Source organism: Neolamprologus multifasciatus, chromosome 14 (assembly GCF_963576455.1).
Source record: "Neolamprologus multifasciatus chromosome 14, fNeoMul1.2, whole genome shotgun sequence".
Lineage (NCBI taxonomy): Eukaryota > Metazoa > Chordata > Actinopteri > Cichliformes > Cichlidae > Neolamprologus > Neolamprologus multifasciatus.
In genome coordinates this window covers 31,391,985-31,419,310 of record NC_140452.1, presented here as the reverse complement: position 1 = coordinate 31,419,310, position 27,326 = coordinate 31,391,985, and the positions used below count along the sequence as shown (strand labels likewise).

Here is a 27,326-nt window from a genome sequence, read left to right as displayed (position 1 = left end):
GTGTTACAAACAGCTGATCGGATCGGCAAAGCGTGTTTCTAGAATATTATGTTTTTGTTGCTGCAAGTGCTTTTTATGCAGTTTTTGCAAAGCTATATGTGGAAGGAAACTGTGACCGAGGACAAGCTGATGGCATAAGATGTAAGTACAACTCCTCCGGTTTCATATGCAAAAAAATCTAGCTCACGTGGTTGCAGTGCTACCGGGATTTAAAAATAGTTATGCAAAACGGAGCGTGCCCGCTCTGACCGGTTTTAAAGGGTTAAAGAGTAAGCAACCTAACTAATAGGGCTGCAAACTCCCAGCAAAAAAAAAACAAAAAAGGGAACCACCCCCCACCCTCAACCTCATGATGCTTAATCAACGTAATCAACTTTAATTTGATGCAGTGTGGAAAAAAATGCACAGAAATAAATTCTTTTTCAAGAATAATTAAATAGATTCAACATCTTTCTTCAACAGAATTGCAGACTGCACAGATGGTGCCTTCCCAAAGGAAAAAGTAGGATAGCTTACTAGGGTTTATTAGACTTAACAGTTACTATATACAGTAATGGACTTCTATATATTTTACATCAGATTAAAACTTTGGGTGTAAGATTAGGATACTTTTTTTCATTAAAGCTAGACATTTTAAATGAGAATAAGAAATAAAAGTATATCTTTGTGCCCCCCTTTTCCCTGTTAATGCCCTATCGGCCCCCCTGGCTAAACTTTGCTAGATCCGCCCCTGCACAGTTACCAGCTGTCAGCTACGTAGAAAAGGATCCTGGTGTAGAAAGTAATATTAAATAAATTCTAACAACAGCTTATCAAACTTAAATGTGCTGCTGTTGTTCAGCCGCTGGTTTGCTCTTTCTGGCGCGAAGTGGGCGATAAACAAACAAGAGAGACGGACTCGCGACAGAAAAGCCGATCAGCTGATCATTGATCAGTTTCATGATTGAAGTAGCAGCAGGAGAGGGGGAGAGAAGAGGCAGTCGCTCCATATATCGGATGTTAAGCTTAACGTGGGAATGCTTTACAAACATTCAGATGAATTTACACATTTGCTTTACTTCTCTCTGGGATCACTTCCTCAGAGATGAAATGCCGATTGGTAGCGAGGCTACAAATACACACAGCCGCTCTATCACATGATGCATACTGCCCCAACGTGCTACAGTTATGAGCCGAGTTATGCCGTGTCACGGGTTTTGTGAGGTGCTTTTTTGATATTTAATGGATCGGATTACATTTTTTATTTCTCTCCGATATCCGATCCAGTAATTTACGTCAGTATCGGACCGATACTGATACGTAATATCAGATCGGTCCATCTCTAAAATGAACACATAATAGGTACAGGTCCAACAGTGGGTTCACACAGTCATAACTGTGTGCATCAGATTATTTTTTCCTCCTTCCATACTGGTTTCCTTTGTTCTTTGGTTGTGATCATCTACAGTTAGATATCAAAGTGGAAGTTCTTGTGAATCCACAGCAGGAGACAAAAACACAGCACATCTAAGGTAAAGAACGGTTGCTACACAGCAAATTCAAAAGTGTTAAATGTTTTGGTGTTAGTAGTCTTAGAGTTAATTTTACTCTAGGTAGAGTCACATTCTTTTAATGTAACTCTGAGGTGTAAAATGATAGTAGTTAAAATTGAGAGTTAAAAATGAGTGTTTCTATGTCAAATCTGGAGGTGTTACAATGGAAACATTAACTCTCGACCTCTTAACTCTGAACTCCTACAGGGGCTATGACACTAATAGAGTAAATTCACAGACTCCGCCCCCAGCACGGCTCCAATCGAAGCTGAAGTGAAGCCGTTTCAGAACATTTTGCTCTACATATTTGAGTTGTTTCCCATGCTTGGTAAGTCATTTTTTCAAAGCTTGTTTCAATTATTATTATTAGCTTTTACTTCTGTGGCTCTTTGGAGTTGAGACAAAGCTGTGTGGAAGGCATTAGCCATGTTGCTCGCTGATAGCATAATATTCTGTTTTAGCTAGCTGAAAGGTATTGTTTGCGGGCAAATACCACAACCTTGAAAAAAAGCTTGCATGTGAATTTTCAGTTAGATTTTTGGTCAAATACACCTAAAACAATGTCTAGAATGTGAAATGTTGGTATAATGGTGCTACTTGAAGCCTGAAAACGATCTCCCATTAAAAAAATGAGCAAACAGCAGTAGCAGATGTCCTGACTGGGTTCTACGTTAGTATTTAGATCCCTCCAGAGTTTTGTGCACACGGTTTAGGTAAAAATGAAAAAGGTTGAGGTTTTACATTTAGTTCAGTATTACCTGTTGCCTGTGTCCTTGTCCTTTGGGAAAATACTTTACACAAGTAATGGCTCAAAGAGGATTCCTTTTTTTTTTACTGTGCTGCTTTGTTTGTGCCATTAATTGGTGTCAACTAATTTTTATTCAATCTCCACATAGGATATGCTTGTGAAGATGGAATATGGGGGAGAGCAGAAGTGCGTTGAAGTTCCACAAAGTGATGAATGAAGGACATGCATATTGTATTGAAGACATAAGTGATGAGAATGCTGTTTTTTGCATTTACCAGCTCACCTATGTCAGACCTTTTGATAAACAAAATTCTAATGAAAGTGAGAACATGTACACTGTTACATCTTTCAGAAAATGTTTTGAAATTGCGGTACACAGTTCAGAATGAATGTTTTTCAAAAACCATTGCGTCTTTTTAGTAAATGTTTATTTCCAAAAGAAATTTCTAGAAGTTCAGAACAGTAAAATTCCCGCTTTTTAGAATTAATTAGAAGATAACTCTTACGTAGTTAAACTAAAATACTTTTTGAGAGTTAATATATAAACTCTTAACACCAAGTGTTAAATTATCAACTCCAGACAGATTTGGTGTTTAACACTAAATCAGAGTTAATGTACCAACTCTCCAAAAAGAGTTAAATTAACACTCTCTGGTGTGGACCCATATAGACACTTTAATAGTGTTGAAATCAAATCTGACAGTGTTAATTTGGACATGCTGGATTTGCTGTGTAGGTAATGTAGAACTTAATCTTAATTTAAGGCAAACACCACATGGATACAGATAATTATACACAAACTAAATACTAACTTTAAAGTCTATGCATGAACAGCAGCAGTGATTTATTTTCCCAGAGGTCTTCTGAAGTATCTGATTACCTGTACAGACATCTCTGCTGTGTCTGTGATTTTGTCTACTCTAAATTTTCACTCCCATTGTGTAATTAAAATAATGTGCTGCCCCAAACACAGTAAACAACGAGCACAAATTATTATTATTTGATGACTGTGTTTTCCGTATAAATGACTCACTGTACTATCCCTGCACAGTCTAATAATGCCGTTTACAGGATTTGGTCATGACAGCACATGCTCTCATACTTCGAGATAACCTGAGTAACTGCTTACACATAGATGGCGTACCGGAATAAAGATATTTTACAAGACACAAAATGTTACCAGCAGCATGTTACCATCCTGTAATGACACAGCTACAGCTGCTTTGCAATAAGGACGTTCAGATAACCAAGGGCACTCTAACAGCCTCCTACTCTACTCAGACCTTATTACAAGGATTTGTGAAGCAGCACAAATCACCTCTGATCCTCATGCCACAGCAGTCATAGAGGAAGACTGTAGAGCAAGTCCAAAGTAAAGCGAAAAAGCGACCTCTGACTTCATACTCCATACATTCTATGGCTTTAACAAGAGACTGAAAACCTAAGAAAAGGAAAAAAAAAAACCCATGTTCCAGAAGAGAAAAGAGGTATTTCAGATATTAAAATTGATACTATATAGAGAGTACAAAGACTAAAATAACAGAATTTGTAGTCTATCATAATGTATGCATTATTTTAATTAGAATTTGCCTTAATCTCCAGAATAGTGAGGAATCACCAATATCAGACAGTCGACTTTTATAATAAAGACGCCTTAAATTAACAGAAATGTGGTTTCAGGCTTTACTTCTTATTACTTAGGACAGATCATGTTTGTTACATGCGCATTTCATACCACCAAAGTAATGTAAGTTGCAACAACACAACCCACAACACAACGCTTACACACTACAATCTAAGATTTATTGAGTGTATATAAAATATCTCCCACAGTTTAGGAGTGTTGTCACTTTCTTTGCACAGAGTTACACATGTGAATGAAATTCATGATTGTACCATGAATAACTAAAACAAAACTATATTAAATGGTGATTATAGCCACGCCCCATGTTTTTTTATTTAAATCTAATTTAATCTAAGAAAACTATGGACACCAACTGAATGACAAAGATTCTCCAGAGAAATATCTCAACAGCCCCTGTTTGTATTATTGTGTGCGTGTGTAATAAAAATGCATAAAAAACAATTTCAAAGTATTCACCATTAAGCCTTTTAACCAGTTACGCATACATTAATACACACTAGGGCTGCCACAAACGATTATTTTGATAGTTGACTAGTCACCGATTATTTTTGCGATTAGTCGACTAATCAGATCATGCATCCATTGGACGTAAAACGTACAGCTTATTGCACCAGCAGCATCTGCTCTTATGTAACTATCAATAGCTTACAGCTTTAATTGTTTAAGGTATGTGCTAACTAAAAATAAAGACAAGATGATAGTTTATTAAATTTTAATGAAATTTGCAGATTGTTTCGGTGAAGTTTAATAAACTCAGCCGTCTGCTCTTTGCTATCTAAAATACAACGGGACACCGGAGTATATTCTCCTGCGTCTCACACTTCTGATAATCAGCTGTCTGCTTGACGTTTATTCAGCTGTGTAAAAACTATAACTTTATTTCTCAGCCAAACCTATTTACTCAGGAACAAATAAAATAGTAAAAAAAAAGGCAAACAATATCATTTTTAAGTTATTTAAGTGACTTATATATATTTAACCTGAGTAGCGAAAGACGGGGGTGGATTTGAAAACAATATGCCGGGAGTCCGGTGTTCTCACGGCTCTAGTGAGCCTTGCCCCCGGCTAGCTATCGAGCTAGTGGGTAACAGACGTCTCCGAAAACGTCGGAGCGCTTTTGAAAATATGTGGTGTCTTGATAAACTGAGCAGATATTTGAGGTTTACACAGTTACATTCTCGCCTGAAAATATGTTAAACGTTTATTTTGTGACACAAAAAGAATAATAAGAGTAATATTAAAACTAACTAGCTGCCGCCATTGTTGTAAACTGAGCTGGGCTGCGCTATGAATTCTGGGACACAGCTTCTTCTTCTTCGGGGGTTTAATGGCAGCTGGCATCCTTGTACATGCAGTGCTGCCATCTTCTGTTTCAGTCCGTTATTACACTCTTAAATCCTACTACCTATTCCTGCATTTTTTGTGATCTTACAAAGCTTCAAACGACGCGTTCACTATTAAATCAGTCGTCCACCATTTTGATAGTCGACGTAATTGTGACTAGTCGACTAATCGTGGCAGCCCTAATACGCACACACACAAACAATATCTAATTGCCTTAGCAATACAATCAACAGTAGTGTTGGCATTTGTTAGAGTTGTACAAATACACAAAAATCTGCAGCTGTTCAGCAAAACAAGCAACATCTGCCTTCATGTAAACAGCACCAGAATATAATTACAGTCATCCTGAACAATGAACTGCACTGTCTATATCTGCACATATTCAGCAGAGCAACACCTTTTCTGTTGCTGCAATAATAATCGTTCTCCCTCTATTTCAAGAGTGTCATAATTAGTTACTTTACATGTTAACATGCTTCACCTTAGCCAAACTCACAACCTGTTTATTCAAAACTACGTCAGCCTTTAAACAATTCAGGATTCTTCACACTATCAACATGCACCAGCACTTCAAGGCTGCTTAACACGTGATTGACTTGATAACAACCAGAAAAAAAAGAAAAAAAAAGAATGCACACATAGTTTAATAAAAAGAGATAATTCTGTTTTACCTGCATTTCCAGACCCGTGGTGGAAGATTCAAGATGGAGAAGATCAGGAGTCATGAAACATTAAGCAAAGAGAAAATACAATTAAAATAGAAATTTGTAAAGTTTTTAAACCACTTTAAGTGTCCCACATTCTTTCATGATTAAAAACTGGAGATTAGAAAAACTACTTCGTTTGAATTGATTAAAAAATAAATAAATAAAATAAAATAATAAAAGACCTACAAGCCACTTTTCTAACTGTGTCCAGTGAATTCACTTAGTCCAAATACATTGTATAAGCAGTTCAAGAATCCTGTATAGCCACATGTAGAGTAACTAGAGTAACTTCAAGTCATTGCAATTATTTTTTTTATTATTTATAATTAATAAAATTATTTATAATATTTCTAAAAAACAGAAGCAGAAGTCAGGAAGATCTGCATTCGCTAGTCTTCCTGCATCCCTGAGCATTTGGGATGCTAGCCCATTCTTTGCATCACTTTCACTTTCCACGTCCTTTCCGTCAGTGCTCTGATCTAGTAATTTTCTTGTCAATCAGCCTCTGTTCCCTGTGCTTTAAATCTCAGTGGTTTCCTTGCCATTCAGTCTTCCAGATTGTCACTTGTGCTAACCCTCTCCTCCCTATCTCCACAATATCCTGGTCAGTCATAGAGTATTATCCATGCCTCCTCCTGCTTCATTTCCACCAGCAGCAAAATCTCAATTCCAGGGGGTTTTGCCCTACTTCCTGCCACTATTGGGACTTTGCTCTGCTGTTTCCCTTCATTGGAGTCTAATCACATTTTTTTTCCAAATGCTCTCCCCTTATTGAAAATACTTTTTGGAGAAAAATGCACACACTCTTGCTTGTAATTTAAAAACTCCCAGACTAATCATATAATGTTCTGCTTTGACATTTTCTTCACATATCATCTTTTAAGTTGACAGCTGTGACTATTACTCCACGGTGTGCATTTGCAGCTCATATTTTAACTTTGTGAAATTGCTTGAGCTTATCATTAAATTAAGCAACAACACAAAGCACCAAGTGAGAGACAGGAAGTTATAGCGCTCATCTCAGCCACACAATTTTTAAGAGCTCGTGGTACAAGTGTGTGCCTAAGGGGAAAAAAGTAAAAAGATATAGAATTGATCGGCTGCTGGGACATAAAAAGCAGATGAAATTGGATACCGCTCTCATGGGAGAGTTATCTGTAAAATTACAATTTAGCTACAAATTAGATATCTATAAACTGACAGGGCTTTTGGTTCAGCTCACAAACTATCAGCTCTGTTGTGCTTATCTGCAACCACAGCCTTTGTCACTGACTCATTAGCTATGTGTCCTGTGGTAAAATAGGGTAAGAAGATGTGGTCCACACATGGTTAAGACTCTGATTATCTGATTATCACTGCAGGTAAGAGTAATGATTTTTTTTCTAATATTTTAGAAGAAGTTGAGTATTTAAGATACAGTCCAACAATACCCAATGCTAAAAAGTACACAAATGATATAAATCACTAACAGTAATAGGGTAATATAAGTTATAAGTAATAATAATAGGAGTGGCCTGTGAATCTGGAACTATCAATCTGCTCTTTCAATAAAGACACGAGCAGCTCACACAAAGATAAATAAAGAAACATTTTTAATTACTGAATTGCATCATCCAAATCAGAAATAATGGACAGACACACACATAGACACACACACTTCTGAACTGGTTCTGTCATTTTTTACAGATAGATGTCAGGCTACTTGTGCAAATTGTATTTCCTACTACAATTTGTAAATGAATAATTAAAAAAAAGGTGCAACATGTCACTGAGATCTCACAGCACAGTGGAAGAATAAAGAGGGAAAGAAAAATGACAACTTTAAGGTCAGAGTGACTCAATATAAATTTGTAAAAAGACAAAACTTAAAAATTGTAATGCAGAACAATATATCATGGTTTAGCAAATCATCGTGATGGGTTTACCTACCACACCAGGTCAGAACAATATTGCATTTTTAGTGTTGTTTATATATTTATTATACATTTTATTACAAGGTTTTAAGATTCTCTGTAACTCTTTGGATGGAGATGTTCACTTAGAAGAAGAAAAAGAGTAAATAAGTGTTTCTTTTTTATGCTGATGTTTGAAAGATGAACTTGCTTCTTTGTTCTTTGAAAGAGCCATGACAACAGCTCTTTGTAGGAAAGACCAGTGTCACTGAGTGAGTATCAGTGTCTTTACTGGACAATAAGGCCCTTTCCACTAGTGTTAATAATTAATATATAATCCAGACGGTATTATACTGCTGCTAAATAATGTAAATTAAACGTAATATGAGAAAGTTATTCTCTAGTACCTACTTGATTTTTGATGACTTTGCACTACTAACAAATACACAATCAGACTCTCACACACTCCTCAGTGAGCTGTGACATTATGGCAAGAATCCTGCAGAGTCAGAGAATCTGTCTGGATCATTGCAGAGTCAATTATAGTAGCAAAACTGATGCTCTCTGTATTATGTCGTGCTCTCATACACAATGAAAAGTCACAGCACCCTGTGAATGTTTCATTCATGCTGTATTCATGGAATTCTTCGCCGCTCTATCAGCAGGGCACCATTATGCAGCTTATTCCACACTATTTTCACTTAAAACAGTGATTTACCTAGCGGGTGTAAAACTGAGAAAAAAGAAAATTTGACTACTTATTGAAAGAGGGAGGCTGTTTGATTTGAAAAGCCAAATAACAGTTACAGTGGCTTGCAAAAATATTCAGCCCCCTTGAACTTTTCCACATTTTGTCACATTACAGCCACAAACATCAATCAGTTTTATTGGAATTCCACATGAAAGACCAATGCAAAGTGATGTACACGTGAGAAGTGGAACGAAAAACATACATGATTCCAAATATTTTTTACAAATAAATCACTGCAAAGGTGTGCACGGTCAGCACGGTCACACAAAAAGAGCAGCACAGCTGGACACAACATGAACACACTGTTCAAAGTATTGTAATAAAAAGTGACAGGAGCGTCATTAATGTGTACGGAGACTGTAAAAGAGACAAAAATTACTGCCTCCCTGACCGCATACCAGCAAGTGAAGTTGCAGTGTGCATTAATTTCTATCCAGACTTCATATTTCATAACTGCTTCACACACGCAATACTATCGTCAGTTTTAAAGTGGAACTTATGGTCTGACCAAATGTGAAAAATGTGCATATTATTAGCATAATAATAGTTATAATATAATATTGTGTATGTGTGTAAGTGGGTGGGTGGAGGGTGGTTTAGATGACTGTGACCTTTGACCTGCAATAACTCATTCACAATAACTCAAGAGAACATTTGTATCAAATTTGAGGAAAAAAGCACTGCGGTGGACTGGTGCACAGCAGCTGTGATGTTCATGGTCAGTTAGGTTACATCAGGTGTAGCTGATAATGTTTTGATTAATTTACTGAATTCAACCTTTATACCCACATATAAGACAGGTCTGGCCCGGATCTGGTGACTTCTGGTATGGTAAGTGGTATGTCATCCAGATATGGGCCAGGTCTGGTGTAGATGGCACTGTTTACGTGATGGCATGCCACATCTGGCCCGATTGTGGTTTGGTTTATGTGGCCCAGGCTCATAGAAAATAGGTCCTCCCCGGATCCGGCATCATGCTGGCACTTCTGACTGACTGGTGTCATGGCAGGGTGTATGTCAACCAGATGTGGGCCAGTTCTGGCAATGTTGGTACTATTTATGTTCCTATTTTCCTATTTTAGTTAGAAGACCCGAATGCCATGTTGCAATACTATACCGCTATGGTAGCCAACATTTCAAATGCAGGTTTGACAGGTTTGTGAGTGTACACTTTAATCCAAAACCTAGTGAGGGTTTACTCATGTTTACCACTGGGTGGCTGTAGCTCAGGAAGTAGAGCAGGTGACCTACTAATCGGACGGTTAGTGGCTCCTCCATTCTGGATGTCAAGAGTGTGAATGTGTATGAATGTAGTTAGGAATCACTCAGTTCAGAGAAAGTGTCTGAATGTGGCATGTTGTATAGAGCACTTTGAGTAATCCAGGAGAGTAGAAAAGCACTATATAAGAATCAGTCCATTCACTCTCTGAACAGTTTTGTCATGTTGCTTTTGCACTATTGTGTTACGGCACATGTCGTTATTACATGGCTTGATTAAGGTACACATTAGGCTTACAGAGCAGCAACAGCAGCAAATGTCTGCTTATCACAATCTGTACACAAAGAAAATCTACTGGAGCTCACAAGAGAAATTATTTTGAGTGATCCTTCTCCCCAAATAGAAAATTAATATGCTATTACTGAAGCAGGGATTTGGGGCCCAGTGAAAGAAAATATCACTTTGGGTCTCACATTTTTTTTCTTTTTTTAAACATTGATTGGATGGAAGAAAATTTAAATTTTGATCTTTTTATTCATAACATTAAGTACTGGTAAATATATCTTAAATAATTTGGATATCAAGTTTCAGAATATACACAACTAAAATATGTGTCTGTCTTGAGTAGAACTGAAATCAGGTTTAATCTGATTTAGTTAACTGAAAGCTCTCACCATCTGCAACAGTCAAAAGCAGTGTGGACAATACATCCAGACAGTTCTGTTTATGTGGATTATAATGATAATAGTGTGTTGAAAATAAATACATTTTCTAAGGCGCCTCCTGCAATTAGACACATTTTTTATGCAAAAGAACTCACCTGCTTCTTCAGATATCAGTGGCGCTGGTTCAATGTTAAGAGTGTGAGTTTGGGGAGATGGGAGTGGGACAGCTAAGCCTCTGCCAGAGGTTTGATCTGTTTGGCCTGGCAGCAGGTCATTAGAAAAGTGATTCAGCATACATATGTACAAAGGTTGTGCCTGCACCAATTACATGTTTGCTAAATGAAATAAGCTAACTACTGCTAGGAATATTAAGAGTTTTTTTTTTTCATTTGGACTACATTATGAGTTTAATATCAACCTGTCTTGTTTTTCTTTTTTGAAACGCAGACCTTATTTTTAATGAAGCCATCCTACTGTCTTAACTGCTCCACAGTTTTCTAGGCCCTGTCAGTAATGGGCACTCAGAATCATCATCATTTTTCTCCCTCTTAGGTTCCTCTGCACTCAAGCGTTAGTTAATGTTGTTAAAAAAATCTTTAAAACAGTTATTATTATATATTTGATTATATGACAGTACAGGGAGAAATTGGACTGGGGAGAAGATGAAGGTAGTGATGTCCTAGATCAAAATCAATAATAACTTTCCACTCGATATTTGTTATTTATTTTTTGTATTTTAGCTTTAAGTGAGGGTTATCTTTGTCTCTTAAACATCAGGATCTGATCTTTATTCCCTGTGTATTGAAAACAAAGTGTTGTGACGTTTACATCCAAACAAGCAAAACCAGCAGGCTGCATGTGTTGGAGATCATCCACATGCAGCCAGCACTTGCCTGTGCAACAGAGCTTTCATAAAGGTGATATGTCTTTTTTTTCTTTTTTTTTTTGTCATCTGCCATAGTGAAAAACATTGTTTTGATTTAGGAACTTGTCAGTGATTTTCTCAGTCTGCACTTACTTTCTCTCAGTTTACCTACTTAAGTGAAAGCTAAAACCAGACATTCAGCCATGAGGGAGATGAAAATCCAAGATCAAACACCAACCATTGGTACTTTTCTGACAATAACTGTCAGCAACAGTTTCGCAGGAGTAAGCGCAGGTCTTATCAGAACAGATACAGCTCCTTTAGTCTTTGATTATCTCTCTCTCACTTCATCTCAGCTAAAAGAATATTTAAAAACAATATTCATCAGATTTTCAGATCAAATCCGCAGCAGGATTGAACAGGATAAATAGTTAGATAAATTAAGAACTGGAAGGACAGCCTGCACAGATACAGTGGTAACATAAAATATATGCATTTTAACAGTGATATGGTTATAATATGACAACTAAAATAATTAATGTGGATATTGGCATGGAACTGCAGAAATGCAGTGTCTACAGGGATCACTGAGCACATAGAATTTTAATTAATTTGAAGCTAGTCTGTTCTGCAAAATTAAATAACTAAAGAAAGAAAGAAAAAGGAAAAATACAACAATTAGTCTCTTTAAAATATTTTGTATTGCAGACTATTTCACAGGCTTCTAAGACTAAAGCAAGACATGTTTTTTAACTATGCCCTGAGGTTTGCATATCCTGTGAGAGTTGTATACATTGCAGCAGAGTTAAGCAAAAGTGATTTAGCTATATTCCTTTTGCAATGATCCAAACACGGACTTAATTCACAGAGAGTGCACAGATATTCCTCACCTGAATTTGTTCATGCAGAGCAACTTGATTTCTGCACCATGCAGCCTAATGCACAGCAGTGCTTTCTTCAGCGACTACTTCAGGGTGACAGTGTGGAGAGAGTAGTAAAGCTGGTGAACTGTGACAAAGAACTGAACTCACCTTCTCTTTGTCCACTACAATAAGTCAATTCTGCTTGAGGAAAGCATTCATTCAAGACACTTAAAGCGCCCCCATCAAAGACAGACACACTCTGGTCTCCCACTACTATGTGTGGGCTTTTTAAACCTAGTTTCCTCTACTAGGTTGGACTTGACATTACTGTAACAAACTAAAGTGATTGTAAACCAACTGGCTATAATATATGACACAATGCAGCAACTGAAATTACACAAAATAGATCCCAGTAGATCATGACAAGTCAAATCAAGTTAAAGTTATTTGTAAAGCGGTACTCATACACATTCAGTGTGCTTGATATAGAAAAAGAAAGAGACATTTAAAGATGCAAAACATATCAGTGTACATGCCATGATATAAAGCATACACACACAGTCATAGTAACAATATATTCATTAAAAACATAGTTTATACCAGTGCTGGAAATGTTAGGAAAGTTTAGGATAAAGTAGATAAATATATATGTGTGTATTTGATGAAGTGCATTCATATTTCTCCTCACATTATGTACACACTGCCTAATTCTGGTGAACAAATGATAATGGTCACTGAAAAAAAGCCGACCTTACTTTTGTCTGTCTCAGCTGAATTATTCTCTATCTCATCTTCTAATTCTCTCCAGTGTATCAACTTTTTTAGCTTCTTTATATTCTTGTTGCATGGCCCGTTACACTTTTGGGCTACTCCAGTCCTGCTGAAATTGCTTTCTTTACATATTTATGGCTGCCAAAAAGCTTGAATCAGTCTACTGCCCCTGCAGCACTGAGCTCACAGTGTCTCTCTGATCTGTTTGTAAAGGGAAAATAAAAATAAAGTAAACCCTCTTCTAAATTTGAAGGATTTGTGCAACAGGACATTTTTTATTAATCATCTCCATCTCTGCACGTTCTAGTACATGAAATAATCCTCTTTATTTATCTAACAAACTCACCAAATAACAGAAGCAGTGTATGAAAAGTTAAAGTTAGCAACAATAATTCAAAATAATCATTTTCTAAATGACATCGTCGCTCTCCCATATAGTTGGTGAGATTGAGATTTTGCCCCACGCTTGTTTATTCCTTCATGTCATGGAGGTTTGCGGACATTTGTTCATGCACAGCTCGCTGTGCTTTGGTCTTTGTAATGCTTCAATCCGGTTGTTAAGTAATGACGTGACGAATCCTACTTCTGGGCCTAAAGTAGTCTGCGTTTAATATGGCTTTTGTGTTGTTAATGTAACCCTGGTTAACATAACTGCCAATAAATAAAAGCCTGTTAGTAAAAACAGTCATAAGAAATATATCACAGGTGATAAATAAATAGATCATAATGGTTAGAAAATTCATTAAAAACATCAGCAATGATATAATTCATGTTATAGGATTTCATTTGTGTTTAAAAACATGTTAAAAGAGTACAAAACTTGCTAATTCATGGTGTTTTATGTTAATTCAGGTAAAATGGCTAAAATATGTGTTGAGACTCTTATTGTGAAAGGGCACGCTGCAGCGTGACTCCTGTGATAGCCACACCCAATCGGGTTGTTCATTCTTTTTGATGCTAGAGAGGGAGAAATGCAGACAGTCCTTGCGGAGCTGCTGCCTAAACGAGTGAAAAAAGATTAAAAACGAGCCAGAAATCTACATAAAGCCATTTTTGTACTCTGGAGAATATATTTTTTGTTTTTCCGACCTGTCCTTGCCTCGGTGACGTTGTGAACATAACCGAACGGGACTTGGTGAGTTTAGAAATTGTATTTTATTTCATGCAAGAAATGTTTTGTTGTATTATATTGCTCATTTCATGCAAACGGAGAGCCAAGGTAGCAGATTTATGTTGTTTTATGTTAAACACGGTGGATTCGTGCTTAACCGACACACAGGCTGTACTTCAAAGGCCTTTGACGGTGTTTCAGCGCGCCATTTTGGCGTCACCTCATTCACGGCTAAATAAGCTGGAAAAATGGACTTTTACTGTTATTTAAGAGCTACCCTTGTGTTATTTTCGGATGTTTATGCACTTTATTTTGTTGTTATGGTAGGCCATTAAGGTTTGGATCGGGAAATGCCGAGCTAGAATCGGAGTTTGATCCGCTGAGCGAGAAACAAGATGGCGAGCCACCCACGGACCCATTGAACTGTACCGAGCAGGAAAAGGGAAAACGCCCCCTGCTGGACGTTGAGCTCTTTCGCTGAAAAACTGGTAGGATTAATCCATACACCTCTGCAAAAGAACAGCGGACTTTCAAAGCACTGGATAATCATTTGGAGTAATTCCAGGATTAATAGTTAAAGGACACAGAGACAACTTTCTTTTGTTTATTTGTTTGTTTAAGGGGATTATTCAGCCTTTTGCTGAATTGTTTTTAGTTTTTACATGTTTTTGTAAATTATTTTGGTCAACCTCACATTTTAATGCTCTAATGGTGTTAATGGAAATGTAAATAAGTTTGTTGGGTTAAAACAAAATAAGAACTGGTTGAGATTGAAAGGTGAACCTAGACCAAGATTAAATTAAATCTTGGGCCTAAAGAACTGAACTTGATTTAAAATAACACAGTGTTAATGCAAATAGATCAAAGGATAAACTTGAACTTAGAACTTGAAATAAATAAGACAATAACCTAGGTTGAAAATAACATCCTTTTAAAGCCAAATAAAAGGTTTTGAGATAAACAGGATAAACTAACAGAACATACTGAACAAAAGGGGGAAAGAAAATATCGTATTTTCCTTAAATGTGTGATGTTGAATGTTTTATGTGATGTGTGTTAACTGTCTATTCTCTGTCTTCACAAAATAACAAGCCGGCAATTTAAATGTATTTTCTGGTCTGTGGTCTTTATTACATGCTACACTCATTACTACTCTAGTAGTCGAACCTAACTGGTCCTAGTATACTGTAACGACTCCAGAAGTGTTACAGAAGTGGCGAGCCAGCCAGGAGTAGTAATTGATTCCTCAAGCTTGTTTTCCTGACCCAGACCTCAAAAATAGGCCAAGTCCGGCAAAATGGAAATAGTTGACAGAGAGAATGTTAAAATCCCAAACTCAGTTATTGTTAGTGGGATTACAGGCACAGACGCTGATGAAGCTTTAAAAGACTTTTTAAACAGATATGGTCGAACAGCGAGAACTCTGAAGATAGATGACCCTAAGTCTTCTTACCACAAAAATGCTATTGTAGAGTATGAGAGTGGAGCTGCTCTGTCGACACTTGAACCCTTACTACCCTACACACTTGAATGTCCGAATGAAGTCACTTATCAGATACGAGCCCTGTCACCTGAGTACATCGCATCTGTTACCAACGTCGCCACCAACAGTTTTTTCAATGAACTGCAAAGCATTGCTAGACTTAGTGGCAAATCTTTTGAAACTGTTCTGCATGAACACCTTTCCCAATGTGCTCAGTCAGTCACACACAGCACAGAAGCAACTATCCCAGACTTACAAAGTGAACCAACAACCCAAGTACAAGCAAATGACCAACCTATCCAAAGTGAAACTGCAGAACCAATCAAAGCTAGCGAACGCATCAGCGATTCTGAGTCAGTCAACCAGACACAACCAGATCTACAAACTACTATTCCACAGAGCTTTATAACACACCCTGATGTGCAAAAGGTTGTAGTAGAGCACATAGTGCGAAGTGAAGCTCTTGTCTCACCAGTGAGCACCTCTTTCCGCCTCAGAAATTTTTCAGGCAAACTGCCCTGTCCTAGTCATGAGGTGGACTTTGATACATGGCGCCACAGTGTAGAGCTCATACTTCAAGATCCCAATCTGTCTGACTTGCAACGCTCGCGGAAAATCTTAGACAGTCTTGTACCGCCTGCTGCCAACGTGGTGAAACCTCTGGGCCCTGAAGCCTTGCCTTCAGCTTATCTTGAACTACTCCATTCAGCTTTTGGCACTGTGGAGGATGGCGATGAGCTTTTCGCCAAATTCCTCAACACATTACAAGATGCAGGTGAAAAGCCTTCACACTACCTCCATCGCTTGCAAACAGCTCTCTCAAAAGCTCTGAAAAGAGGTGGTGTCGTAGCTGGTGAAGCGGACCGGCACCTTCTGCGTCAATTCTGTCGGGGGTGTTGGGATAATGCCTTGTTAACAGATCTTCAGCTCGAAAAGAAAAAAGATAAACCCCCCTCATTCACCGAGCTGCTGCTACAGTTGAGAGTAGAAGAGGACAAGCATACTGCAAAAGAAAGCCGAATGAAAAAACATTTTGCTGCCACCAGACCAAAAGTAGCCTCTCACTCTATTGCTGCAAATGCTGACTTTCCTGCGCTCACCATGCAAAACGATCTTACTGAAATGCGAACACAAATAACTGCACTGCAGAGTGAACTGACAAGATTGAAACCCCAGAAAGTAGACCCATCAGTAGATGCTCAAAAAGATCTGGTCACAGAACTAAAGGCACAAATCAGTCAGCTTCAAAGCCATCTCGCAACATTAACCCTGAACCCTCCTAGGAAAAAGTCTAACCCTCCGAAAGCTAATGCTAAGACCAACTCTAAAGTACCAGAACGAACCCCTTTGACACCCCAAGCTGCGAAGAGTAGGCCCAGGCCTGGTTACTGTTTCCAGTGTGGCGAAGACGGCCATATTGCCTCTGTATGCCCAAATGACCCAAACCCGTCTTTAGTCACTGACAAAAGGAAACGGTTGAAAGAAAAACAGTTACTGTGGGATAGACAAAACAAGCAAACACAGCCTTTAAACTAAAGGGAGCCCTCATTGCGGGACAAATGGGTGCTACGGATAAAACTAGTCCCACTGAACCTTCACATAAACCCGGAAAACGATTCTCAAACAATAAATCAGCCACTGCGAAACTACCCAAGGGTCTAATTGGAGCTAAGTACACTGCTCAAGTAAAAATCAATGATCAAGCTTGCAACTGCCTTCTTGATACCGGATCGCAAGTGACTACAGTGTCCCAATCGTTCTATGAAAACAATCTTGCAGACCTTGAAATCCATCCAATACAGGACCTGCTAGAAGTCGAAGCTGCAAATGGTCAGAATGTCCCATATTCAGGCTATATTTGTGTCGACATTACCTTTCCAAAGAACTGTTTTGGTACTGAACTTACCGTGTCTTCTCTTGCATTAATTGTTCCAGACACACGCTCTAGTGTTCAGTCTTCTCTCTTAATTGGCACTAACACTCTTGACCTTGTCTTTGAAAGCCTCTCCTTGGCTGATACAGACCTCAGTATCCTGCCTTATGGTTATAGAGTAGTGCTGAGCGTGTTACAACAAAGACACAAGCAAAAAGAGGACGACAGCTTCGGTCTTGTCACCCTGTCAGGGAAAGAGCCTGAAGTCATTCCTGCAGGCCAAAGTCGAGTGTTAGAGGGTTTAGTCCACGCAAAAACTGAACACTCAGGCAAGTGGGTAGTAGTCGAGACCCCCTCTACATCCTCCTTGCCAGGTGGTGTCTTGGTCACCAACTGTCTACTTACCCTTGCTGAGAAACCCTCACAAAAGCTTCCAGTGGTCCTGCGAAATGAAAGTAAGCATGACATAGTTATCCCTGCGAAAAGTGTCATTGCTGAAATGCATGCTATTCAAGAGATCATACCAAACAGTCAGATCACAGAGCAGTCCAAACAGACTCCCAGCTCGAACCCTGCTGAGCTTAATCTTAACTTTGCTGATTCTCCAGTCCCTGCTGAATGGAAAGAACGAATCACACAAAAGTTAAGTGCTATGTCGGAGGTTTTCGCGCTACACAATACAGACTTTGGTTGCACTAACAAAGTAAAACACCAAATCAAACTGAGCGATGAAACCCCCTTTAAGCACAGACCCCGTCCCGTACGACCACAAGATCTTGACGCCGTACGGAGGCATTTGCAGGAGCTAAGCGATGCAGGTGTCATTCGCGAATCCGAGTCGCCATTTTCCTCACCGATAGTGGTGGTAAGGAAGAAGAATGGAGACGTAAGACTCTGTGTAGATTACCGTAAGTTGAATCTGAACACCATCAAAGACGCCTACGCGCTTCCTAACTTGGAAGAAGCGTTCTCCGCCTTAACAGGATCGAAATGGTTCTCAGTCCTTGACCTCAAAAGCGGGTACTACCAGATTGAGGTTGATGAGGCTGATAAGCACAAAACAGCCTTCGTATGTCCAATGGGGTTCTTCGAGTTCAACCGGATGCCCCAAGGCATAACAAACGCTCCCAGCACATTTCAAAGGCTGATGGAGAAATGTATGGGCGACATCAACCTTAAGGAAGTCCTGGTCTATCTAGACGACCTTATAGTTTACTCGGAAACCCTCGAACAACATGAGACCCGCCTTCTCCATGTGCTTAATCGTCTCAAAGAATACGGTCTGAAGCTGTCGCCTGAAAAATGTATGTTTTTTCAGACGTCAGTTCGGTACTTAGGGCACATTGTCTCCCAAAACGGTGTAGAAACAGACCCCGAAAAAGTAGCAGCGTTAAAAACATGGCCAAGTCCCAAGAACTTGAAAGAACTCCGCTCCTTCTTAGGGTTTGCAGGGTATTATAGGCGGTTTATTATCTTATTTTCTAAGATCGTAAAACCCCTTACCAATCTAACTGCCGGATACCCCCCACTGCGGAAAAGCAATAGCTCGAAGTCCAACTACGTCCAATACTTTCAGCCAAAAGCTCCTTTCGGGGAGAGATGGACAGAGAGTTGTCAGAAAGCGTTTGAGACGATTATAGACAAATTGACTTCTGCCCCAATTTTAGGCTTTGCCGATCCCAAGTTGCCTTACATATTACACACAGATGCAAGCACAATTGGGTTAGGGGCAGCTCTTTATCAAGAGCAGGAGGGAGAGTTGCGAGTAATTGCATACGCAAGTAGAGGACTATCAAAAAGCGAAAGCCGTTATCCTGCTCATAAGCTTGAGTTTCTTGCACTCAAATGGGCTGTAACGGAAAAGTTTTGTGATTACTTGTATGGCAGTCCTTTCACAGTAATAACTGACAGTAACCCTCTAACTTACATTTTGACCACCGCTAAGTTAGACGCGACAAGCTATCGCTGGTTGTCCGCCCTGTCCTCTTTCGAGTTCCAGCTTAGGTACAGAGCAGGCAAACAAAACATGGACGCAGATGGCCTATCTCGTCGTCCGCATCTCGAGCCATTAAATGACCTTGTCTCCCTGAAGGAACAGGAGCGGATCCGTCAGTTTGTGCAACACCACTTGCCTGGCACCGATCCTTTCACTCACGTTCCCACTCAAGCTGTCAGTGCAATCTGTGAGAAACATCTAGTCCTCCAGTCCATTAACATGTTTAATGTTATCTATTTTTTTCTATTTAATCTCAAAAAGCTCCTAAAACAGTCAGTGATCACTGTTGACCTCCCTCGGCTTTTATTACCGCTAATCATTTATTTAAGCTCAGTTTTTAAAACCTTAGCATGTAACTACAGCCCAGCCCATGCAGCAGTATATGAATGACTAACCTCGTATTGTGGATGGATTATCTCAGTTGTTCTCCTGGCTGAAGTTTGGTCCTTTTACAGCATCCTGCCATGCGATTACATTTGTTCCTGACCACCGAGAACACTCACGTTAACCTTTATCGAGTGGAAAAAAAGTTAGCTTGTTTATATTATGCTAACATAGCTGTGTCGCTAGCGGTCACGTAGCACATCATTATATACCAGCTAGCCAAACTTCAGTAACCCTACAAACGTCACTACTGTTTAGTTTTCTGTCTTCATTTATGTTGGAAGTGATAACAGAGCTGTACGTTTTAATTTGTTTCCAAAACCCCGCAGTCAGGACATGCTATATTGTATTTAGATAGAAGCTAGCGAGCTAACTTCCTGCTAACTTCTAACTCCGTTAAATGTCATAAATTCCGTTTTCATGGATGCCTGGATGTTAAACTCAATTGTTACACCTGGTAGACAGTTTTTCAACTCTCAGTAATGCCATAGTGATCATTTGATATATGGACCTGCAGCGGAGTTTAGGCCCAGACACGGCTAGTGACGTCAGACTTAACGACCGGATAAGGGCGTACTTAGTTTTTCACAATAATTTCCGCATTTTGAATCCGCAGTTCCTTGAATAACCACTGAAAACTGGCTTTAACATTGCTGATTAAACACCCATAAAAATGATAAGAAAGAAAGTTAATTCTGATGTTTCTCCTTGTAGCACTTTTTAACAAGTGTACAGGTTTTATTTTATTTAATCATATTTATTTACTTTATTGTAAATTCTTTTTATAGACATGTAATATGGTTTAAAACTTTAATTATTTAGGGTTACAGAAGCTATAAATGGCATTTTTCCCTCCTTTCAACTCTAATTCAAGCCATGAAACAGAAAATATTCATGTTAATGCATTTTGGAGCATTTTTAATGCAACTATCTGACATTAAATATGTTTTGCTATATAGTTAATTATATGAAGAGCCTGTCAAATAAATCAGCATTAGCAGTAATTTAGCAAGCAGCCCTTATGGGCTTGTATCTGTGTCTTTACAGCTCAGAATGAAAACACTTTTTTAAATTTGTCTGATATTTCCTTGGATAGATTTTTTACATACATCAGAGTGTTATTTTCATATATAGTAATATAATACATATTCAATATGATGTTTTATAAGTTGTACACTATGGTAAAATTGCCTTTCTTTTCAAACAGGCTAAATTAGACAGTAAAAGAGAAATTTGAGACCTCAGTCAATTTAAGACTGACCGAGGAAGACCCATCTGTCAAACATATTTCTATTCCTTGCACAGTACATTGTACATTATAGGATGAATATTAGAAAACAATATATTGTTATATGTTGTTACCAAGCCTCCATCTGCCATTATGCCCAATGGAGCATAGATGGAGCATAGATCTCAGAAGAGTGGAAGACTATTTTTCTGCTGTATTCATATAGAATAATATTTCAGCACAACACTATGCCTTTCTAATACAGCAGTGCTGTGAACAGATCGAACAGAGCTACAATTTCTGTTCACACAGATCAAATATAAAACCTGTATATTCATTTACACTTTAAGTGGTTAAGTGAAAATCTGTAATATATAATTTTACTGACACCAGAAACAACAGGCAAAAACTACATTTGGCTTCACTGCTTTCCGATACAATATATATAAAAAAGATTCATATAATTATAAAAAGTGATATTTAGAGGGAGTGAGAAAATGCTTGTGAGAAACATTGTATTGAGAAATTATTTTCCTTCCATTTCTTCACTACATAATAGCTTCCTCATGGACCATTGAACCTTTGTAATAACCAACCTGGAAATCTCATCATCATTGTGGTCAGTCATAAATGGCTGGAGCTGACATGACAGTTTTTCATGGTTTCAATGAACATCACACTTTGCATAACACAAGAGACACAAGTTTCCCCTCAAACAGTGGCATGTAAAAAGACAATCAAAAAACAAAACAAAAAAAATTCTCAATATTTTGAAAGGAAACCTTACTAAGATGGGGTTCGAGCCCAGGCTCCTGTAGTCTACATGCCAAATATCCTTCGGCAAGATATTAACCTCCGATGCATCTATCGGAGTGTGAATGCGAGTGAATGTTAGCTAGAAGTACTAAAAACCTTAGATAAAGTGCTTGTGTGAATGGGTATGATTGGGTGAATGCACGAGTTGTATAAAGCGCTTTGAATGCACAGTAAGAGTAGAAAAGCACTATATAAGAACCAGTCCATTTACCATGAACTTAGGCCTAAGCATATAGAGGGATATATGTATATACATATATATATATATATATATACACTAGGGGTGCAACGATACTCGTATCGATATTGAACCGTTCGCTACAGTGCTTTCGGTTCGGTACGCATATGTATCGAACAATACAAAATTTTTTATTTATTTTATCAACTTTCCTTCTGATGGTGCTGTCTGTGTTGAGCGCTCAGTGGATCTGCGCTCGACAGTGCAGCCTAGGCGGAGTAGTCGAATGCAGATTCACTGAGCGCAGGGCAAGCTAGCGAGACAGAAGTTAAGCTCTCGTATAGTGATGGGATTTCCGGCTCTTTTTAGAGATCCGGCTCTTTCGGCTCGGCTCACTAAAAAGAGCCGGCTCTTTCGGCTCTGAACCGGCTCTTCAGGTTGTTTTGTTGCTTTAATTATTTAATCATTAACAATAATATAAAATTATGCAGAAAAGGAATTACTAATGTAAAAAAAGTGGTTTTATTTATATATGTTTATATATGGCCCCTAGAGACAAAGCACGTACAAACTCTAAAGCATATACAAACTCCAAAAAGCACGTACAAACTCCAAAACACATTTCTAGCGTTTACTGAACTTCCAAAACAGAGCTACCCAGATCACTTAAATTACACAATTGAAAACATGTGTGTATTGTTTGTGTATTTATAGACAAGCACTCATATTTATTCAAATAATTAAAAAAAAAAAAGTTCATTTACCTGTTACTACCACACACCAAATACGGTTGTTGATACTTCCTGGCTTGTGTAGCCACTAGGTAACAAAAGCTCAACACTGCGCCCTAGAAACCTGGAGCACTTCTGTTGTCATTTGTACGTGTTTTGGACTTTGTACGTGCTTCTGAGTTTTTACGTGTTTTGGACTTTGTACGTGCTTCTGAGTTTTTACGTGTTTTGGACTTTGTACGTGCTTCTGAGTTTTTACGTGTTTTGGAGTTTTTACGCGTTTTGGAGTTTGTACATGCTTAGGAGTTTGTACGTGTTTTGGAGTTTGTACGTGCTTTGTCTCTAAGGTCCACCATAAATATACTTTATTTATTCACTCCACATAAAATGTAATAAATAAATCATATAATACAAAAAACAACTATTTACATTTTAAACTTTTAACTATTTAAATTTTCAGCTTTTTCCTTTTAAACAAATTTAACGTGAAACAACACAAAACACTGCAAACCACAACACAATTAAATATAAATTAAAATATTAAAACAAAAAGAAGATGCACATTCTCTGTCAGATGGGCCTGCATGATTTCTGAATCCTTTATCATCTGCAACTGAAAATAGCGGATGATTACTATACCTTTCTAATGTGACGTTGTTGTCCCTCGCTCTCGTTCTCTCTGGCTCTGTTCCTGTGCTACTGCGAGTGTAACTAACGCCCCTCCCCCCTCTGCCCAGCGCAAAGTACAGGCCGCACATGCGGAGTTTAGCGGAAAAAAAGGCGAGAGAGAGGGTGAGAGAAAGAAAAAAAAAAAAAAAAAAAAACCTCGCTCGCGTCGTTCACTTCAAAGAGCCGACTCTAAGAGCCATTTCGTTCGCGAACGACCCATCACTACTCTCGTAGCAACATGGCAAATTGAACCTCCCCCACCCTCATTCAGATCTGGCGTTTGGAACTATTTTGGTTTTCATGTGAAGTATGACCCTGAAGGTAAGCGCATCATGGACAAAAGTAAAACAGTATGTCGGATGTGCCACGCAATGCTTAATTACATTGGTGGGAACTACTGTGTTAGCGCAGTTAGCTCGTTAACGTGTTGGCCGTCCAGCCCCACGTACGGGGCGATCCGCGGTAGCTCGTTAACGGAGATTTACCGTGTTGTGGCGTTAACATCATTTCAACGAGATTAACGCTGACAGCACTGGTGGGAACACAACGAATATGACTGCACATTTACTCCGACATCATCCTAGTGCAAAGACAAGTGGAAGCAGACAAAAACAACAAGCACGCATGCTACAAACTTTACCCGAGTCATTTAGACAGCCGTTAGCACATGATTCTCCTTATACATGTTTAATATGCTGCTGAGAATATAGCCCAGAAGAAGCATATAGTATAGCTTTTATTTTGGAAAGAACCATTTCTCTGTAATAAACTCTCTTTTCCAAAGATGAGTGATTTCTCAATCAGATAGATTTATTTAAAACATTTTTAAAAAATGTACTTTTGAGTTAAATATATATATTTATAATTTTAATAAATTACCAATTAATAAGGCATGAACATTTTTTTTGTATTGAAAAAATATCAAACCGTGACACCAAAGTATCGAACTGAACCGAACTGTGAATTTTGTGTATCGTTGCACCCCTAATATATATATATATATATATATATATATTAGGGGTGCAACAATACATGTATCGGTATTGAACCGTTCGATACAGTGCTTTCGGTTCGGTACGCATATGTATCGAACAATACAAAATTATTTATTTATTTTATCAACTTTTCTTCTGACGATGCTGTCTGTGTTGAGCGCTCAGTGGATCTGCGTTCGACTACTCCGCCTAGGCTGCACTGTCGAGCGCAGATCCACTGAGCGCTCAACACAGACAGCATCGTCAGAAGAAAAGTTTTTTCTCAACAGGTGATCCAGGTGATTGAGATATGTATTGGTTTTTGTTTTTTGCCCTTTATCCCCGTCCCTCTTCCCCGCTGTTTTTCTTTCCCTCTTTCTTCCTCCCCTTTCTTTTCCACAGTCAAATCTGTCCCGTATTTAGCAAGTGAAAATGAAATAACATAAACAATAAAAAAAAAGTGAATCAAATAGACCATTACGGCAAGGCTGGGATGGTCCATTTGGTAAAGTAAATCCGTTGGGCATCTTTCTTCGCCTTTAGACAATAATTCTGATGGCAAAAGAGCCAAACGGGACGGGCAAAAAAAAAAAAGATCCACTGAGCGCAGCGCAAGCTAGCAAGACAGAAGTTAAGCTCGTTGCAACATGGCAAATTGAACCTCCCCCACCCTCATTCAGATCTGGCGTTTGGAACTATTTTGGTCTTCATGTGAAGTATGACCCTGAAGGTAAGCGCGTCATGGACAAAAGTAAAACAGTATGTCGGATGTGCCACGCAATGCTAAATTAAAAAGGCATGAACATTTTTTTGTATCGAAAAAATATTGAACCGTGACACCAAAATATCGAACCGAACCGTGAATTTTGTGTATCGTTGCATATATATATAATCTATAGGAACTTGAGAAATTTGTCAAAGAATAATGGGCTAAGATCGCTCAGGAAACATGTGAGAGTTGTAGACAGCTAAAACCCACCACTTTATCATAACATAACATGTGTGCAGTTTGTCACACAGTGTTGCTAGCTAAAGGTCCAGCTGCTGTATTTCACAGGAAGACAAAAGAGTGTGAGATAATTTTACTCAGAGATGGAGAACAAAGGATTAGACAGACAGAAGAGGTTTAACGAGAAGGATGCTCAGTGACGCTTGATAAACTGCAAATTTAAAGCTTACATGTAATGTCATAATTTTAATCAGATACTGGAATTTTATATGATGTGTTTTGATAAATTACGTATTTTCATATTTCGAAACATGCTTCAAAACAAAGCTGAGCTATACTAACTTTGTGTTATTAAATTGTTGCATAAAAATACTGAGTAGTTTAGTCCAGTATAAACAGGTTAGTCTGCAGTGCTGTGGTGAATTACAGTAAAGCACTGGGTTGGACTGGTGCACAGTGATGCTTATGGTCAGAGTTAGGTTACATCAAGTGAAGCAGAGATGAATTTACATTTAAGTTGATAGTGCTACTGTCAGTGTCAGTGTAGATGGACATCAGCCAGCATAGCTTGTCAAACCGCATACATCTTGTTGAATTCAGTTGTGTAAATCCACAAAGAGCAGCAGGTCAGCTGATCACAGCCAGTGCACTAAGAAAATCTACTGAAGCTGACATTAGAAATGATTGTGATTTGTGATTCTTTTCCCTATGCAGAGCTACTGCACAGATCTTAGGGTTCTCCAAACTGCTCAATCCCACTGTAACCCCTGACTGTACTCACTTTACTGTTTAGATGTGAAGGCAAAGTCATCCTCTACCATGTAGGCAACAGAAAATAGTTATTTTTTAAATTATCTTTCACTGCATGTGTCCTATATAACAGATTCGAGCTGAGTACATTCATTAGAATTAGAATTTAGATTTCAATAATATTTGTATTGTCAATATTATATATAATATTATTTGTTTTATTTTTATATTAACACAGCACAAGGTTCAGTTACCTTCTACAAAGGTAATAATCTAATCCTACAATGTAATCCCAGCAACAATGGACTATTACTAGTTATCTTTAAAGAAACCCTGTATTGTTATCATACTGTTATCATCCTCCTGAATAGTTTGCAGATGTTTAGAAATAATTTAGAACTGAATAATAACAGTTATTTATTTACATTAAAGAAATAAAAGCAGAAATCATAAAATCAAGCACGTGTCAACAAATCACTTAATTCCTCATTTTAAATTTTTAGAATTACTTTCACCACCCTAATACAATAATTACACCAGACACCCCAATTTAGTTTAAAACCCCTATAACTGTCAGAGAATGGAAATGATTACCTTCATAATAGCTATCCCCAGACCACAGAGATACTTAGTAGTTAGCGTAAGTGAGTAATTAGTGCTTGGAAAAGTAGACAGCTCCAGATAATATCTTTTAATCTAAAGCCGTGTATGTGTTGTACTCAGTGCTGTTTCACATTCATAGTGTGAAAAATCACCAGAATAAGAAAAATGTTGAATATCAGTGTCTGAACTCAGTATGGTGTTCCATTAAAGACAGCCTGGTGCACACAGAAAATGACTGAAAACATGTTCATTTCACAGTTCTGACTCCAAATATCCATTTCTTTGTCTTTGAGTCAAAGGACAGAGCCAGATACAGATATCATGCACAGACACAGCCATTAGACTGATAGAGGAATTTTCATCAAATGGTATTGGAGCCATACATTATATTTCTTACATGTAAATGCTGCCTTTATAGTGGTCACATAGCACCTGAAGCAGACAAGCAGTTTAACAGGTTTTCTGATATCAGAAAATCCTATTTGAGATCAATATTTTTCAAGTGAAAAACAGGATTTCAAGTTTGTATCTTTTTTGTTTCCTTTTTTACATTACATATCTGTAATTGTTATACACATT

At 38.1% G+C, this 27,326-nt stretch overlaps 1 long non-coding RNA gene across 1 annotated transcript in view; it reads right to left on the bottom strand.

Moving 5' to 3' along the window:
• Positions 1–2,434: 2,434 nt before the first annotated feature.
• LOC146504381 (uncharacterized) overlaps positions 2,435–27,326 on the bottom strand; it is a 377,123-nt gene continuing 352,231 nt past the window's right edge. Inside the window, exon 2 of the long non-coding RNA XR_014877849.1 lies at positions 2,435–9,866. This is a non-coding gene — a long non-coding RNA (uncharacterized LOC146504381). The remainder of the gene's footprint in view (positions 9,867–27,326) is intronic.